A 19,634-nucleotide genomic window follows, 5' to 3' on the forward strand; every position below is an offset into this window, starting at 1 on the left:
TTCAAGGCTAAGGCAAAAATATAGAGATATACTGTATATCGTATATCGTGATATGGCCTAAAAATATTGAGATATTAATAAAAGGCCACATCACCCAGCCCAATATTACATCCATCCATCCATCCATTCATGCATCACAACTTGTCCCTCTCAGGGTTGCGGGGGGTGTTGGAGCCTATCCTGGCTGCACTCGGGCCGAAGATGGGGTACAACCTGGACAAGTCGCCACCTCATCACAGGGCCAACACAGATAGATAGACAACATTCACACACTAGAGCCAATTTAATGTTGGCAATCAACCTATCCCCAGGTGCATGTCTTTGGAGGTGGGAGGAAGCCGGCTATTGTCCTAAATATGTCTGTTACTACATTATAAATATATTTGTAGTGTGTAAATAAAACATTGATGGAGGTTTTTGAAGTTGTTTTAGAGCGGTTTGAAGGCTACATCTTGCAAGTGTTTTATTATCTTCAGAATCCTAAAAAATGTGTTGCTGTCTCTCATAATGATCGTGAATAATTGGCAAAATTCCAAGAAAGGGGCAGATCCCCTTTAAAATCCACACACTCGTGTAGTGGCGGACACTTGGGGACATGTCTCACACCCAGTAAACCTCAGATGGGAGCATGGTTTACTTCACAAGGCCCCATCACCACTTTTTCTTTTGAGCATTCATGGTTAGCAGAATCTTGCAAAACAATTGTAATTTTAATGTCTTGTATTATTTATTTATTTTAATTATGTGTAATTATTGGTGCATCCAGTCGTGCTGCAGCAGGCTGATAGCACAAACCAAATATGCTGCAGGACTACTTCACCCTGCATATTGGGTACTCTATACAATCCTCTTACACATTACATTTTGTGGATGCAGGATTCGTATCCGAATTTGCCCAAAATGGCAATTTGACTGTGCTTTAAAAAGCAAAAAAAGAGTAGTTTTCTTAGGATCTTTTTGGCTACATATATGATGTCCACTATAATTCTTTTGGTACTACGGGCACCAATTCACGTGCCATTAAATGGTAGCATTTTTGGATACCTTTGTTGCACACAGACGCAAACTTAGCAGACTTTTTATATGGCGATTTTAACACCTTCAAATGTATTAATCTAAACTACAGTTACGATGCTTGTTACCATTAAGCAGCTGGTTAGAAATAAATACAAAACTTACAGTATAAAATCTTTGTAGGACTCAACAAAAGACAATACAGGCACGTTCAAGGACTACTTTCTGACTACGGCAACACACTTAGTTTGCATGCGCTGGTTGATGAGTTGTCCATGTGACCTGTAACATTTTAATTGAGCCCACACATACACACAAATGCACACGCATAAAAAAAGCACACACACACACACACACACACACACACACACACACGCACAAACTAGTGTCTCCTCAACCCACAGTAACAATTAACTGACCTGTCATGGCCTCCAGGCACTCACACACAATTACAACCCTTGACCTTTGACCCCTCCATTGCAGCCCACCTGATTGAGCACATCAGCAACATTTAGGGCCCTCTGAGTTGTCTCAGATTGCATGTATGGAGGAATTTACAATAAACAATCTTAGAAGTCTTTGAGTTTTTTTGGGATACACATGATTTTTGTCTTTATTTTTTTCCTCTCCCAACATTCCAGGCAGAAGGCAGTGTACACCCTGGACAAGTCGCCACATGAATATGGATAAATATTCATCCTCACTAATAGGGGATTACATTTTTTTTTTAATTCATTCACTCTTTACACATTACAAACACTGATACTTTGCTAAGTATATGCGAACACCTACTGTTAATTTATTTGAAAATTACTGTTATATTGTCGTCTGGCTAGGCGACATGAATTTTTTTGGAGAGCAGAAGGACGTGTTTGATCACTGCTTTAAGATGACATACTGTACGTAAGCATCCCAAATCTTTACTTGAAAAGTAACTATAGCCCTAAATGATATTTAATAATTGGTGGACATTCGACAAGTGTTTTTGGCATTTTGCCCTCAAAATAAGAGGTGTAGCAGTAGTTTGATTGATTTTAGCGTGTGCCTTATTTTTCCTGCCTATCCTGATTGCCAACACTTATTGTTTTTCTTAATTTATTGTGTCTCTTTTGAAAAACTACTGCTATAATATTTGTGTTGGATCCTTCGCCCAATTTTTTAGAACTACTGTATTTCCTTGAATTGCCGCCGGGCCGCTAATTAATTTAAAACCTCTTCTCACTCACGCGCTTACCAAAGGCATGCGGTAAAAGTAAGCATGCACTAATTATTTTAAAACCTCTTCTCACTCCGGCACTTACCAAAGGTATGCAGTAAAAATTTGAGTGTGATGTAAGCTTGGACCTTAAATCCTACTGAATAGCTCTTAAAATTCTTCACTTTATGCGATTTCAAATTACCGTTATTGAAATCAGCCTCTTCCATTTTGAAAATGATGACAGGGGAAGTGTCACTCGTGACGTCATGAGTTTGACCAGGCGGTAATACTAAGCATGCAATAATTATTTTGGGATGCGAGTTTGACCCGGCAGTAATTCAAGGCAGGCGCATACTATATGCCCTGCGGCAATTCAAAGAAATACGGCAGATTTATGTATTTATTCATGAAAAGTTAGTAGTTAGTCGGACAGTTAGTTAGGTAGTCAGTCAGTTAGTTACCAACATACTCAAAATATGATGGGCAAATTTCATGAAACTTCATGGAAAATGTTCAAAATGGGATGAGGAACACGTAATAATCATGTTTAATCTAAATTACCGTCATCATCTTTATGGACATGACGTTGAGTGTGTCAAAACGCACACACAAAGTGCATACAAGCAATAACATCTTGGAGAGGAAAAATGGCAAAAAAAACGACAATTCTACTGGTTAACAAAGAGGGTGCGAGAAGCGCAATATGGAGGTGTTTGGACTTCAAAACTAATGGTAAAGGTGACGTTTTAGACAGGAAGGCGCCACGCTTCAGGGGTTGCTTTAAAACACGCCTCGCCAAATGTGGCGTTTATAGGGGTGTGACGGTACAATAAAATTTCGGTTCGGTACGTACCTCGGCTTAGAGGTCACGGTTCGGTTAATTTTCCGTACAGTAAGAAAACAACAAAATATACATTTTTGGGTTATTTATTTACCAAATTTGTAAACAATGGCTTTATCCTTTTAAGATTGGGAACAATATAATAATTCTACCCACGTTAATCCACATTAAACTGCCTCAAGTTGTTGCTTAGATTAAATAAAATGACAACATTTTTCTTCTACATATAAAAAGTGTAAAATTAAACAGTTTCAAGTCGACTCATCATGCTTAATTTATTACAGCATTTGGGAAGCCTGTAGTTGATTTTTTTCATGTAAATGTTATATTTTTATCAACATGTGATAGCAGGGACCCTGCCCTTCAAAACTAGACTGTTACATTACTAATGATTAATGTAACTATAGCTGATGCAGTTACATTGTCATATACACTATCAGAGACAGAAACTCTTCATTTAACATAATTTCCTTTTTTGCTGCTTTTTTTTTTGTGTCCTGTCCAGCTTCTCAGGCAAATCATATAGTTGATGTAGATGCCCATATCAGTTTTACTTTACAAAAGAGAAATGTAGGATACTTCTCTTGTTGCCTTATTTGAATTTGACTTTATTAAATGTATTTATATTATCATTTGGTGCAGCCGCGCCGGAGCAGGAGGGGATAGAAAGAGAAAAAAAGGAAGACAGAGGGGGAAATTGTGGGGATAAGAGGGGGATTAAACAGAGAGACAAAAACAACAACAGCAAACACAACAATAACAACAACAACAACAACAACAATAGAACAACACCAGCACATACAATATGTACAAATATGATCGTAAAAGTGACAGCAAAGAAGCAGTTACTGAAATAAATAATAATATAGAAATGACAATGAGTATTTTTACACTACAACTGAAGCAATACAAATACCAATAGAAAAAGCGCTATTGATCATGAAAAATACCAATAGTTTACCTCTATTATCAACATAACAGTTGTTCAAATGCAACAATACGTATACATAATGATAACTAGAAAGATTAAAAAAAAAAAACTATATATATATATATATATATATATATATATATATATATATATATATATATATATATATATATATATATATATATATATATATATGTATAGTAGTAGTATATATGTGTAGTGGTAGTTGACTGGGAGGTGTTTATTATCATTTGGGGAGAATACGCTGCCTTATGCTCACCTGCTAAACACATAAATGCTCGACGCTGACTACATGCGCTCTGAATACGCACTGCTGATTGGTTGTTACTGCTCTGAATACGCACTGCTGATTGGCTGTTACCGCTTTGGTTGTATCCAGTCAGATGGTTGTGTGGGTGGGACAATGCTGGGTGCTGTGTAGGAGACAGAGGCAGAAAGCAGAGCAGCTTGTTAAGACTTTAGCTTAGGCGGCTACTTCATATGTACGTGTGGAAACTCGTTCGGTACACCTCTGCGCCGAACCGAAAACCCCGTACCGAAACGGTTCAATACAAATACACGTACCGTTACACCCCTAGGCATTTAGTATTACAACCTTTAGTTCAAACTTAGGTACACATTTAAATAATAATCATTCAGATCTGCATAAGGAGTTTAAACAGTGACAGGTAATAATGTAGTTGTTACACCTGTCCTGCTGTTCTGCTCTGGTGCAGACCGTCGCCACGGAGCACGGGGCAGACGTTCCTTTCAGGGTTGATGATTTTGTTTGGTGAACAAACTCCACTTTACCCGTCAATGGGTCTGCTAAGCTGCGCTCATAGGTTAGAATGATGAGGCCACCGATTTGTGACAATCTGGTTGCTTTATTGTTAGTTTTGCTGGACACAACCAGACCCGCTCATCTCTGGAATGCGCACCGCATTTGCTCTCTCTCTTTGCTCGTCCACTCACTCACTGACGTCACTCAAACAACACATTGCCATTCTCTTAGATACGTAGACGCGCACACAGCTGCTTGGATTAATGCCAAAAATTACCAGAGTTAAAACTACCCAATTAGCAGTCAACCAATACAAGTGAAATTATTAAATTTTGTAACACATTGCTACACTATGTGTTTTATCTTTAACAAAAGTGTGTTTTACCTGCTACATGGCATATCTGTGTACATTTATCCATAGTTTTGTTTTTAATACAATAATAATAATAACTAATAATTATATTTTTATCAAAGCACAGACCAGTAGTGGCAACCATAAATCATGAAGCATTCATCCATCCATCCATCCATCATCTTCCGCTTATCCGAGGTCGGGTCACGGGGGCAGCAGCCTAAGCAGGGAAGCCCAGACTTCCCTATCTCCAGCCACTTCGTCTAGCTCTTCCCGGGGGATCCCGAGGCGTTCCCAGGCCAGCCGGGAGACATAGTCTTTCCAACGTGTCCTGGGTCTTCCCCGTGGCCTCCTACCAGCTGGACGTGCCCTAAACACATCCCTAGGGAGGCGTTCGGGTGGCATCCTGACCAGATGCCCGAACCACCTCATCTGGCTCCTCTCGATGTGGAGGAGCAGCGGCTTTACGTTGAGCTCCTCCCGGATGGCAGAGCTTCTCACCCTATCTCTAAGGGAGAGCCCCGCCACCCGGCGGAGGAAACTCATTTCGGCCGCTTGTACCCGTGATCTTATCCTTTCGGTCATGACCCAAAGCTCATGACCATAGGTGAGGATGGGAACGTAGATCGACCGGTAAATTGAGAGCTTTGCCTTCCGGCTCAGCTCCTTCTTCACCACAACGGATCGATACAACGTCCGCATTACTGAAGACGCCGCACCGATCCGCCTGTCGATCTCACGATCCACTCTTCCCCCACTCGTGAACAAGACTCCTAGGTACTTGAACTCCTCCACTTGGGGCAGGGCACTCCACCCTTTTCCGGGCGAGAACCATGGACTCGGACTTGGAGGTGCTGATTCTCATTCCGGTCGCTTCACACTCGGCTGCGAACCGATCCAGTGAGAGCTGAAGATCCCGGCCAGATGAAGCCATCAGGACTACATCATCTGCAAAAAGCAGAGACCTAATCCCGTGGCCACCAAACCGGAACCCCTCAACGCCTTGACTGCACCTAGAAATTCTGTCCATAAAAGTTATGAACAGAATCGGTGACAAAGGACAGCCTTGGCGGAGTCCAACCTTCACTGGAAACGTGTCCGACTTACTGCCAGCAATGCGGACCAAGCTCTGACACTGATCATACAGGGAGCGGACTGCCACAATAAGACATTCCGATACCCCATACTCTCTGAGCACTCCCCACAGGACTTCCCGAGGGACACGGTCGAATGCCTTCTCCAAGTCCACAAAGCACATGTAGACTGGTTGGGCAAACTCCCATGCACCCTCAAGAACCCTGCCGAGAGTATAGAGCTGGTCCACAGTTCCACGACCAGGACGAAAACCACACTGTTCCTCCTGAATCCGAGGTTCGACTATCCGGCGAAGCCTCCTCTCCAGTACACCTGAATAAACCTTACCGGGAAGGCTGAGGAGTGTGATCCCACGATAGTTGGAACACACCCTCCGGTCCCCCTTCTTAAAGAGAGGAACCACCACCCCGGTCTGCCAATCCAGAGGTACCGCCCCCGATGTCCACGCGATGCTGCAGAGTCTTGTCAACCAAGACAGCCCCACAGCATCCAGAGCCTTAAGGAACTCCGGGCGGATCTCATCCACCCCCGGGGCCTTGCCGCCGAGGAGCTTTTTAACTACCTCAGCGACCTCAGCCCCAGAAATAGGAGAGTCCACTACAGATTCCCCAGGCACCGCTTCCTCAAAGAAAGACGTGTTGGTGGGATTGAGGAGGTCTTCGAAGTATTCCCTCCACCGATCCACAACATCCGCAGTCGAAGTCAGCAGAACACCATCCGCACCATACACGGTGTTGATAGTGCACTGCTTCCCCTTCCTGAGGCGCCGTATGGTGGTCCAGAATCGCTTCGAAGCCGTCCGGAAGTCGTTTTCCATGGCTTCCCCGAACTCTTCCCATGTCCGAGTTTTTGCCTCCGCGACCGCTAAAGCTGCACGCCGCTTGGCCCGTCGGTACCCGTCCACTGCCTCCGGAGTCCTATGAGCCAAAAGAACCCGATAGGACTCCTTCTTCAGCTTGACGGCATCCCTCACTGCTGGTGTCCACCAACGGGTTCTGGGATTACCGCCACGACAGGCACCAACAACCTTGCGGCCACAGCTCCAATCAGCCGCCTCGACAATAGAGGTTCGGAACATGGTCCACTCGGACTCAATGTCCCGCACCTCCCTCGTGACATGTTCAAAGTTCTCCCGGAGGTGTGAATTGAAACTCTCTCTGACAGGAGACTCTGCCAGACGTTCCCAGCAGACCCTCACTATGCGCTTGGGCCTGCCAGGTCTGTCCGGCATCCTCCCCCACCATCGCAGCCAACTCACCACCAGGTGGTGATCGGTAGAAAGCTCCGCCCCTCTCTTCACCCGAGTGTCCAAAACATGAGGCCGCAAATCCGATGACACAACTACAAAGTCGATCATGGAACTGCGGCCTAGGGTGTCCTGGTGCCAAGTGCACATATGGACACCCTTATGTTTGAACATGGTGTTCGTTATCGACAAACTGTGACGAGCACAAAAGTCCAATAACAAAACACCACTCGGGTTTAGATCCGGGCGACCATTCTTCCCAATCACGCCTCTCCAGGTTTCACTGTCGTTGCCAACATGAGCGTTGAAGTCTCCCAGTAGGACAAGGGAATCACCCGGAGGAGCACTTTCCAGTACTCCCTCGAGTGTACCCAAAAAGGGTGGGTATTCTGAACTGCTGTTTGGTGCGTAAGCACAAACAACAGTCAGGACCCGTCCCCCCACCCGAAGGCGAAGGGAAGCTACCCTCTCGTCCACTGGGTTGAACTCAAACGTACAGGCTTTGAGCCGGGGGGCAACCAGAATTGCCACCCCAGCCCGTCGCCTCTCACTGCCGGCAACGCCAGAGTGGAAGAGGGTCCAGTCCCTCTCGAGAGAACTGGTTCCAGAGCCCTTGCTGTGCGTCGAGGTGAGTCCGACTATATCCAGCCGGAACTTGTCTACCTCGCGCACTAGCTCAGGCTCCTTCCCCCCCAGTGAGGTGATGTTCCACGTCCCAAGAGCTAGCTTCTGTAGCCGAGGATCGGACCGCCAAGTGCCCTGCCTTCGGCTGCCGCCCAGCTCACAATGCACCCGACCTCTATGGCCCCTCCTATGAGTGGTGAGCCCATTGGAGGGATGACCCACGTTGCCTCTTCGGGCTGTGCCCGGCCGGGCCCCATGGGAACAGGCCCGACCACCAGGCGCTCGCCATCGTGCCCCAACTCCGGGCCTGGCTCCAGAGCGGGGCCCCGGTGACCCACGTCCGGTCGAGGGAAATCTGGGTTCATTTCGTTGTAATGAAGCATTTAATACAATGTAAATAAAGCTTTTTATTACATTTTAACCTAATTATTGTTCATGGCAGACTATATGTTATATGGAACATTGTAAATGCTTCTTTGAGTGCAACAAGAAAACCCCAATGTGTTAATGCCTTTTAATTTATATTTAACCTTCTAAAATTGTTCTTTAGAGGCCTACTGAAACCCACTACTACCCACCACGCAGTCTGATAGTTTATATATCAATGATGAAATATTAACATTGCAACACATGCCAATACGGCCTTTTTAGGTTACTAAATTGCAATTTTAAATTTCCCAGGAGTTTCGTCTTGAAAATGTTGCGTAATGATGACGTGTACGTAAGACGTCACGGGTTTTTAGGAAGTATGAGCGCTGCGCACACACACAGCTAAAACTCGTCTGCTTTAACGGCATAATTACACAGTATTTTGGAGATCTGTGTTGCTGAATCTTTTGCAATTTGTTCAATCAATATTGGAGGAGTCAAAGTAGAAAGATGTAGTTGGTAAGCTGTAGCCTTTAGCCACACAAACACACGGTGATTCCTTGTTTAAAATTCCTGGAGGTGAAACTTTACTATGGATCAGATCGCGGTCAAGCCAACATGAATCACAACGGAATGTCAACCAGCAGGTTTCGGTGAGAAAATTGTGGTTAAAAAGTCGCTTCTTACCGGAGAAAAGCTGAGCTTGTGCCGCCCATAAAGCTGCCGTCGACTTCCCTGAGACACTGCGCGTTAAGACACCCATGGAGACACACCCTTCCGAATATCAGGTAATATTAAACTCACTAAAACACTAGCAACACAATAGAAAGATAAGGGATTTCCCAGAATTCACCTAGTAAATGTCTTTAAAAACATCAGAATCCGTCCCAATGCAATCAGTTTTTTGTTTTTTTTCTAGTCCGTCGCTATCAATATACTCAAACACGAATCTTTCATCCTCGCTCAAATTAATGGGGAAATTGTCGTTTTCTCGCTCCGGATAGCACTTTTTGTTGGAGGCTCCCATTAAAAACAATGTGAATATGTGAGGATTCCCCACACGTGTGACGTCATCGTCTGCGACTTCCGGTAGAGGCAGGGCTTTTCTCTTACACAGAAAGTTGCGAACTTTACCGTGGATGTTCTTTACTAAATCCTTTCAGCAAAAATATGGTAATATCGCGAAATGATCAAGTATGACACATAGAATAGACCTGCTATCCCCGTTTAAATAAGAAAATCTCATTTCAGTAGGCCTTTAATTGCAAACGGAAACATATTATTATTGTATTATAAGATTTTCTGTTAAAATAAAGCCAATATTGAAATGTTTTGAAGTTCCCTTTATTTTGAAAAGTATCGATGTATTTTAGTACCAAATTATTGGTATCGGGACAACCCTAATAGAGATAAAGCTTTTGATTGACCAAACAACTTATGTGAATGGAACATCAAAAACATTGACCATGGCAAGGTGAAAGTGTAGCCTTCCGAATTAGATTGTTCTTTTTGTCCATTGTTCATTCACTGCAGGAAAACAAAGTATAACAGTAAGTTTACATCTATAGTAATATTGTGTCTAAGAGGGGATATTGATCTGGTGCTGTGGTGTTAATGACGGAACAACACAGACTCCACTTTTATCTTCTCATGTTTCATACAAAAGCTGCAATGATGTCCTAGAACATTGCCTCACTTACCTATCCTAAACTTTGATGTGGAGAATGGTCATAAATAAACTACAGGGTCATGGGGTTAGGATAGGTAAGTAAGGCAGAGCACTTGTCATGATGAAAAAAAAAACTAAAAACAATGGAACCAAAATAAATAAATAAAATGTTGTCAATTAAACCGTGGTATACATTTGTCTTCTATATATGGCTGGGCGAAATGGCAAAACAAATGATCACAACTAATATTTTCATGTCATCCGATGTCGATAACGATAATTTAAATAATATTATAGTCCGATTGTCCTGTGCATGCAAGTACCTTTTCATCCCTACTGTTTACTATTGCAGTATCTTGTAACTTTTCTGCCATGTTTGATTGAGGATATTATATGCTAATAGCTGACATTTGTCATTTCGTCCATAGTTATGATTGTGCTTGCTGGAAATGCAACGGTACAGGTAACACACACTCCAGTCTGTAGCTCACTTTAAACACAACCTTTTTTTTTTCGCTCAAAGTTATTTTGTTATTTTGCTTGTTAAACAAAGTAACATTGGTGTAATGAATATGACAATACTTTTATTTCCAGTTAACATTTACTTAACAACACTTTCAAATGGTAAATTATTATTTGTAATCTTTCATTACTTGTATACATCAGTGCTTCTCACCAGTGCTTGGGCCAGGGGTCGGGAACCTTTTTGGCTGAGAGAGCCATACAAGCCAAACATTTTAAAAAGTATTTCCGTGAGAGCCATATAATATATTTTTTTAACACTGATACAACTAAATGCATGCATTTTTAAGTAAGACCAACATTTAGAGTATAACAAGTCTCTTATTCTTTTTAATAACATTGTTATTCTGAAGCTAACCAACAATAAATAAAATCATTCTTACCGTTAATGCGACTTCTTGAACAGGTGCGGTAGAAACCGGATGGATGGATTAACATGCTTGAGAATGTTTTATATTTTGAACGTTATTTTTGACATTGTGATTACCAGCGGAATTATTCATTACGTACCGTGTTAAGCAATGTCAGCTCAGATTTATCTGAGAGCCAGGTGCAGACATCAAAAGAGCCACATCTGGCTCTAGAGCCATAGGTTCCCTACCCCTGGCTTGGGCAAATGGCAAGAGGTGACCCAGATTGTGGAGTTTTCTAAAACTCAAATACTGTAGCGTATATTGAATAAAATTCCATTAAAGGGAACAAAAGGTATTTGGTAAAAAGATTTTTATGAAAATGTATTATTCCTTTCTTTTTCTTGACAAGGCATAAATACCTCAACTGGTGTGAAGGTCACCACACGTCAGTGATAAACTTTGAGTGATAATTTAAAAAAAACAACTCAGAACCACAGTTACAATGTGTGTAATCTTCAGCAGTCTGTACAAAAACAACACACTTTATCAGCGGTCTGAGGTTGGTGTTCCAGGCCAGTTTGAATCTAGGTTAAAGGTGAAGTACTTATAAATAAAAGCACAGGTGAGTCATTAACTGGTCATCATTTTAGCAACAGGGAGGCTCCAAAGACAACACTTTAGTTGAATTAGTTTACAGCTAGTTCTTTTAGTAGGAGAGTGCTGCTGCAGCAGGTGCAAAGGGGAAAACCAAATCCATAGAATAAAAACAAGTTCCCTTTTTTGCCACCAGTCTTTATTGGTCCACTCCATCATGTGAGTCTGCCAACCTGACCTCTAGCTTTTCAACAAGGAGTGAAGTGTTAGTGTTAAAGGCCTACTGAAACCCACTACTACCCACCACGCAGTCTGATAGTTTAAATATCAATGATGAAATATTAACATTGCAACACATGCCAATACGGCCTTTTTAGTTTACTAAATTGCAATTTGAAATTTCCCGGGACTTTCTTCTTGAAAATGTCGCGGAATGATGACGTGTACGCGTGATGTCACGGACTGTAAGGAAATATTTGCGCTGCGCACACACGCAGATATAAGTCGTCTGCTTTAACTGCATAATTAAACAGTATTTTGGGCATCTGTGTTGCTGAATCTTTTGCAATTTGTTCAATTAATAATGGAGAAGTCAAAGTAGAAAGATGGAGTTGGGAAGCTTTAGCCTTTAGCCACACAAACACACGGTGATTCCTTGTTTAAAATTCCAAGAGGTGAAGCTTTCCTATGGATCAGAGCGGTCAAGCGAACATGGATCCCGACCAAATGTCAACCAGCAGTTTTCGGTGAGAAAATTGTGGTAAAAAGTCGCCACTTACCGGAGATCAGCTGAGCTTGTGCCGTCCATACAGCTGCCGTCGACTTCCCTCAGACACTGGCCTTAAGACACCCGTGGACAAACCCCTCCGACTATCAGGTACTATTAAACTCACTGAAACACTAGCAACACAATAGAAAGATAAGGGATTTCCCAGAATTATCCTAATAAATGTGTCTAAAAACATCTGAATCCGTCCCAATGCAATCGCCTTTTTAAAAAAAAATGTTTTACTTGATTTTATTTATTTTTTTCTAGCCCTTCGCTATCAATATCCTCAAACACAAATCTTTCATCCTCGTTCAAATTAATGGGGAAATTGTCGTTTTCTCGGTCCGAATAGCTCTTTTTGTTGGAGGCTTCTATTAAAAACAATGTGAGGATGTGAGGAGCCATCACACATGTGACATCATCGTCTGCGACTTCCGGTAAAGGCAAGGTTTTTCTATTAGCGACCAAAAATCGCGAACTTTATCATCGATGTTCTCTACTAAATCCTTTCAGCAAAAATATGGCAATATTGCGAAAGTATGACACATAGAATGGACCTGCTATCCCTGTTTAAATAAGAAAATCTCATTTCAGTAGGCCTTTAAGTTTAGTTGTCGCGAGATATTCTCAGGCCTCTACTCCATCCATCCATTTCCTACCGCATATTCCCCTAGGGGTTGCTGGGGGGGGGTGGTGCTTAGAAGGCGGGTTACACCCTGAACAAGTTGCCACCTCATCGCAAGGCCCAAGCTTGTACTGTAAAGTTCAAATTTGAATGACAATAAGGAAGTTTAAGTCTAAGTGTAATATATATATATATATATATATATATATATACACAAAAGCAAACACTTTGCACCTTATTGCTCTTTTATTCTGCACTACAACAAGCTAATACACCGACATTTCGTTTTATATATATATATATATATATATATACTGTATATATACTGTATATATATATAACAAAATTTCAGTGTATTAGCTTGTTGTAGTGCAGAATAAAAGAGCAATAAGGTGCAAAGTGTTTGCTTTTGTATATATATATATATATATAAATATATATATATATATATATATATACATATATATATATATATATATATATATATATATATATATATATATATATATATATATATATATATATATATATATATATTACACTTAGACTTAAACTTCCTTTATTGTCTGATATTCTGAGCCCTGGTCAGGCGATCTACCGGACAGAAGGAAGAGGAGTCCTGATCCTCAGCGTTTTGTTGTTAAGGCGGCCGCCTTAACAACAAAGAGCCACTGCCTAAACTAACATCTTAACAAGATCTCCAGCCACACGTGCGCATTTAAAAAACTATCTCTGTCCCCAAGCAAACGCATACACTGAGTGTCACACGTAAGTGTATATACTGGGGGCGCTGTAGCCTAGGACTTAAGACCATATTAGCCAATCAGAAACATCCAAAACATCGTATCCGGAGGCCGCATATAGCAAAAATGGCGGGGCGCGGCAAGAAATAATTAAATATGTAGACTGACATAGAAGTAGAGCTACTTTTAAGCATTGTTTTGGAGTTTTAAGTTAACAAAACTCAACAAAGTGTTGACTGGGAAACATGCCAGTCCAAGTATGGTGACATTCTTACCCTGGAATTAGAAGTCAAGATGGCAATCATGTATTAAAGTTTAGCTATTTTACATGTATTTAAATAGGGTTGTATTAAACATGCTTTGAGCAGTTTCTTTTAATAAATAATGTTGATTTAAGTAAGACTGCAGTTGCATTAAATATATATATATTTTTTTGTCAAAATTAAAATACCCCAAAGTGCTCTGACACACATTGTTTCCCGACGATGTTGAGGGCCATTTGACATCTTACACCTGTGGTAAAGTGGCTCAATCCCAAATAATGTATTCATGATTATTGAATGTAATTTTGTAAAAATCCTTACAAAATTTTTTTTTTTTTATAATGCAAAACTCAGCCACAAGCATGACAGAATAAAAGGAAAACTTCCAATGGAGACAAAGTTGCTGAATGCAGTAGAAGCAGACGTCCAGATAAAGAAGAGACATCTGAACATGATGGAGACATCAGAGAAGCGAACGTCTGACAATTTAGACAAACTAACATCAATCAATCAATGTTTATTTATATAACCCTAAATCACAAATGTCTCAAAGGACTGTACAAACCATTACGACTAAGACATCCTTGGAAGAACCCACAAAAGGGCAAAGAAAACTCACACCCAGTGGGCAGGGAGAATTCACATCCAGTGGGACGCCATTGACAATGCTGACTATGAGAAACCTTGGAGAGGACCTCAGATGTTGGGCAACAGCCCCCCACTAGGGGACCGAAAGCAATGGATGTCGAGCGGGTCTAACATGATACTGTGAAAGTTCAATCCATAGTGGCTCCAACACAGCCGCGAGAGTTCAGTTCAAAGCGGATCCAAGACAGCAGCGAGAGTCCCGTCCACAGGAAACAATCCCAAGAGGAGGCGGATCAGCAGCGTAGAGATGTCCCCAACCGATACACAGGCGAGCGGTCCATCCTGGGTCCCGACGAGCGGTGCATCCTGAGTCTCGACTCTGGACAGCCAGTACTTCATCCATGGTCATCGGGCCGGACCCCCTCGACAAGGGAGGGGGGGACATAGTAGAAAAAAAGAAAAGAAGCGGCAGATCAACTGGTCTAAAAAGGAGGTCTATTTAAAGGCTAGAGTATACAGATGAGTTTTAAGGTGAGACTTAAATGCTTCTACTGAGGTAGCATCTCGAACTGTTACCGGGAGGGCATTCCAGAGTACTGGAGCCCGAACGGAAAACGCTCTATAGCCCGCAGACTTTTTTTGGGCTTTAGGAATCACTAATAAGCCGGAGTCTTTTGAACGCAGGTTTCTTGCCGGGACATATGGTACAATACAATCTGCAAGATAGGATGCAGCTAGACCGTGTAGTATTTTATACGTAAGTAGTAAAACCTTAAAGTCACATCTTAAGTGCACAGGAAGCCAGTGCAGGTGAGCCAGTACAGGCGTAATATTATCAAACTTTCTTGTTCTTATCAAAAGTCTAGCAGCCGCATTTTATACCAACTGTAATCTTTTAATGATAGACATGGGGAGACCTGAAAATAATACGTTACAGTAATCGAGGCGAGACGTAACAAACGCATGGACAATGATCTCGGTGTCTTTAGTGGACAAAATGGAGCGAATTTTAGCGATATTACGGAGATGAAAGAAGGTCGTTTTAGTAACGCTTTTAATGTGTGACTCAAAGGAGAGAGTTGGGTCAAAGATAACACCCAGATTCTTTACCGTGTCGCCTTGTTTAATTGTTTGGTTGTCAAATGTTAGAGTTGTATCATTAAATAGAGGTCGGTGTCTAGCAGGACCGATAATCAGCATTTCCATGTTTTTGGCGTTGAGTTGCAAAAAGTTAACGGACATCCATTGTTTAATTTCATTAAGACACGCCTCCAGCTGACTACAATCCGGTGTGTCGGTCAGCTTTAGGGGCATGTAGAGTTGGGTGTCATCAGCATAACAGTGAAAGCTAATACCGTATTTGCGTATGACGTCACCTAGCGGCAGCATGTAGATGCTGAAGAGTGCAGGGCCAAGGACCGAACCCTGGGGAACTCCACACGTTGCCTTAACGTAGTCCGAGGTCACATTGTTATGGGAGACGCACTGCATCCTATCAGTAAGATAAGAGTTAAACCAAGACAGGGCTAAGTCTGACATACCAATTCGTGTTTTGATACGTTCTAATAAAATATTATGATCGACGCTTAGCAGCGCTAAGATCGAGGAGCAGCAACATAGATGACGCATCAGAATCCATCGTTAGCAATAGATCATTAGTCATTTTTGCGAGGGCTTTCTCCGTGGAGTGATTTGCCCTGAAACCGGATTGAAAGGTTTCACATAGATTGTTAGACGCTAAGTGTTCATTTAACTGCTCCGGAACAATTTTTTCGAGGATTTTTGAAATAAAAGGAAGGTGAGACACCGGTCGGTAGTTTACCATGAGGTCAGGATCGAGGTTAGGTCTTTTAAGAAGAGGATGAATAACCGCTTTTTTGAATGCTAGGGGAACAGTGCCCGAGGAAAGTGATAAGTTTATAATATTTAGCACTGATGGACCTAATAATACAAAAGCTCCTTGCTAAGTTTCCCAGGAAGTGGATCAAGTAAACATGTTGTTTGTTTTATTCCATTTACACGTTGTAACAATTCTTCTAATGTTATGTCATCAAAACGAGAGAAACTATTTTGGATATTTGCAGTATCCGCCGTATATACAGTCATATCTGTGTTAATAGAACCCAGTTGTAGCTGGGACGCATTGTCTTTAATCTCCTTTCTAATAAGTTCAATTTTCTTATTAAAGAACTTCATAAAGTCATCTGCCGAATGGGTGGAGCTACTGGAAGGAGTCCCTTGTTGGGTTAGCGATGCTACTGTACTAAACAAATATTTTGGATCGTTTTTATTAAGGTGGATGAGATTTCAGTAATAATTAGTTTTAGCTAAGGTAAGCATGCGTTTATAAGTTATTAAACTAATCATCAAATTACTAAGTCAAAATATTGACTTACTAAGTCATAATAATGACATACTTAGTCCTTCAGGTAACTAGTACTATTTTGTTTACGCTTTACGGAAAAAATATCGAGACATGCTGTGTATCATATATCGCCATTCTGCAAATGGAGCGGAAAACACAACTGAAAATTGTAGGCTTCTTTATTCCTCTAATATTTGTATTTATTATAAGATACTGTTATTTGGTATTTTTTTTATAAACAATGTGTTCAATGTAATCAGAGTTTGTACTCTATTGCCCCCCAGGCTGTGGTGGCAGCGATGAGGTGACAGCCCATCCACCCCCTTAACCGTCCTGCCGCCTATCCCGGGCGACGCCCCCTCCCACCACCTAACTAACACATTTTCTGGGGGACACACTGTATGTGTATATATATATAATGATAATTGTAACTATTATCAACAGAGTTTGGCTAAGTCTGCCCTGAGTACTGTTGAGTGATTGTTTTGCTTGGGCGTGTGTTCAGTTTTTTTTGTCTGCAAACAGATGTGACGAGTCTGAAACTGGAGGTGATGTCACATGCAACAAAGGTATTGAAATATGGCAACATTTTATTTTACGTGAATTGATGCCAACAGAATTTGGTCTGTGCCTATAAATGTACCAAATGTGTTACCCATCCCTCCATGTAGATGTGGTATATGACGTATATTACAAGGTTTCACGATTCCCATCTGGACGTGACTATTTATTGATCTTATATCCGATTTTGCTTCAAGCTGCCAAAGAAAGCACTACAAAAGTTCTCGCATGGTTGTGGTTAATTTGTGCTTCTTTGACACAGAATGTTACCAGTCTGATATCTCAGTCTGTTTGCTGGTAGATCGGGGCTCAGATACCTACTTTCAATCAAATATAAAATATCGTAATTTGTAATTTCACTTTTTTTCCCATTCTGTCTATGTTAAAAATATATACAGTACTATCATAAAATATTGCTGTATTTCTATTTTTTTAAAGGTAAACTTACTAAATGAGAACATCTAACACTTACTTGAGCAGTGTGAGAGCTGCAAAAGTAGTTATTGTTGATGTAATCCACTGATGTCTGGATTTACTGATCCAAATCAAAGATGACCTACTGAACTCAGGCATGCTGGTTCTTGATCCAACTCCACCAAATTGCAGCACCATGCTGTGGTTTGTAATGAGAGCACTCATGATTAAATGTGTCAGTCAGTAGGCCCAAGTTTAAATTAGTCTGACTCATGGGTTACAGTACATGTGAAGTCCCAGTTTCCATGCACCATCTCTAATGCGACTGTTGGCCATATGCTGTGTGCCTCTCGCACCCTCGAAAGTGATCGTGGTCATTTCAGCTTGTTTAGCTATGTGATAATGTAAATAGAAGAAGAGAATGTAGTGCATGTAGCTTTCAAGCTCCAGATCTAAAAGATAACCAAAACTTTACACTGCTGTTTGATGTGAATTGGGGATGTTTTAATGTGAGCCTTTAATGTGAGGTGTTGTTATTATGATCATTACAGTTTTGATGAACTACTTCAACTGTTTACTGTCAATAGAAACTTCTTATATTTAATTGCTGGTTGTTGTAAATAGGGGCTTCACGGTGGCAGAGGGGTTAGTGCGTCTGCAGTCCTGGGTTCAAATCCAGGCTCGGGATCTTTCTGTGTGGAGTTTGCATGTTCTCCCCATAAATGCGTGGGTTCCCTCCGGGTACTCCGGCTTCCTCCCACTTCCAAAGACATGCACCTGGGGATAGGTTGATTGGCAACACTAAATTGGCCCTAGTGCGTGAATGTGAGTGTGAATGTTGTCTGTCTATCTGTGTTGGCCCTGCGATGAGGTGGCGACTTGTCTAGGGTGTACCCCGCCTTCCGCCCGATTGTAGCTGAGATAGGCGCCAGCGCCCCCCGCGACCCCAAAAGGGAATAAGCGGTAGAAAATGGATGGATGGATGGATGTTGTAAATAGACGTTTAATTCTCAACACAAAACAAAGAATGAAAAACAATGTTGGTGTGGATACTTGGAATGAATGAGATAGAGGCAGAGATACTTCATGTGATCTCCCGCTATTAGGGTTGTACGGTATACCGCTATTAGTATAGTACAGCGATACAAATGAATCATATTTTGTACTATACCGCCTCTGAGGGCGGTATAGTACCGGTCCGTCGTCGTGACACTGTGTCATTGCTGGTTGACGAGCAGACGACCATGTTCGGCGGCACACAATCACGGAGTGCTTACAAGCAGACAATGTGTGTAAACAGAAAAGGGAGAACGGACACATTTTGGCTTAAAAACTAACAATGAAGGTGAAGTTATAACACTGAAACACCCTCAGGAAAAGGTGCTTTAAGATATGGCTAACTAGCTAGCGGATAACATCCATACGCAGTTGGCAGTGTTTTAGCGACTTCTAAATCAGTAATCTTCGCCTCCACGGCAACAAATAATAATAATGCATTAGATTTATATCGCGCTTTTCTATTGTTAGATACTCAAAGCGCTCACAGAGAAGTGGTAATCCATCATTCATTCACACCTGGTGGTGGTAAGCTACATTTGTAGCCACAGCTGCCCTGGGGTAGACTGACGTTTCTTACAAGTATCATCCCTACAGGACGAGGAATAGCTGAACATGCTTCACTACACACTAGAGATGCGCGGTTTGCAGTCTCATC

At 41.7% G+C, this 19,634-nt stretch overlaps 1 protein-coding gene and 1 long non-coding RNA gene across 4 annotated transcripts in view; one reads left to right on the top strand and one right to left on the bottom strand.

Moving 5' to 3' along the window:
* Nucleotides 1-19,634, top strand: part of large2 (LARGE xylosyl- and glucuronyltransferase 2) — a 144,046-nt gene that overhangs the window by 30,016 nt on the left and 94,396 nt on the right. The gene's annotated exons all lie outside the window — the stretch shown is intronic.
* Nucleotides 1-19,634, bottom strand: part of LOC133541056 (uncharacterized) — a 31,216-nt gene that overhangs the window by 9,424 nt on the left and 2,158 nt on the right. The window contains exons 2-3 of one of the 3 annotated variants that reach the window (XR_009803786.1): nt 12,372-12,432; nt 4,265-4,418 (exon numbers count right to left, since the gene is read on the bottom strand). This is a non-coding gene — a long non-coding RNA (uncharacterized LOC133541056). Of the gene's footprint in view, nt 1-4,264; nt 4,419-12,371; nt 12,493-19,634 lie in introns of all 3 variants that reach the window. The other 2 variants (XR_009803784.1, XR_009803783.1) reach the window with 2 other exon arrangements.

This window comes from Nerophis ophidion, linkage group LG02 (assembly GCF_033978795.1).
Source record: "Nerophis ophidion isolate RoL-2023_Sa linkage group LG02, RoL_Noph_v1.0, whole genome shotgun sequence".
NCBI lineage: Eukaryota > Metazoa > Chordata > Actinopteri > Syngnathiformes > Syngnathidae > Nerophis > Nerophis ophidion.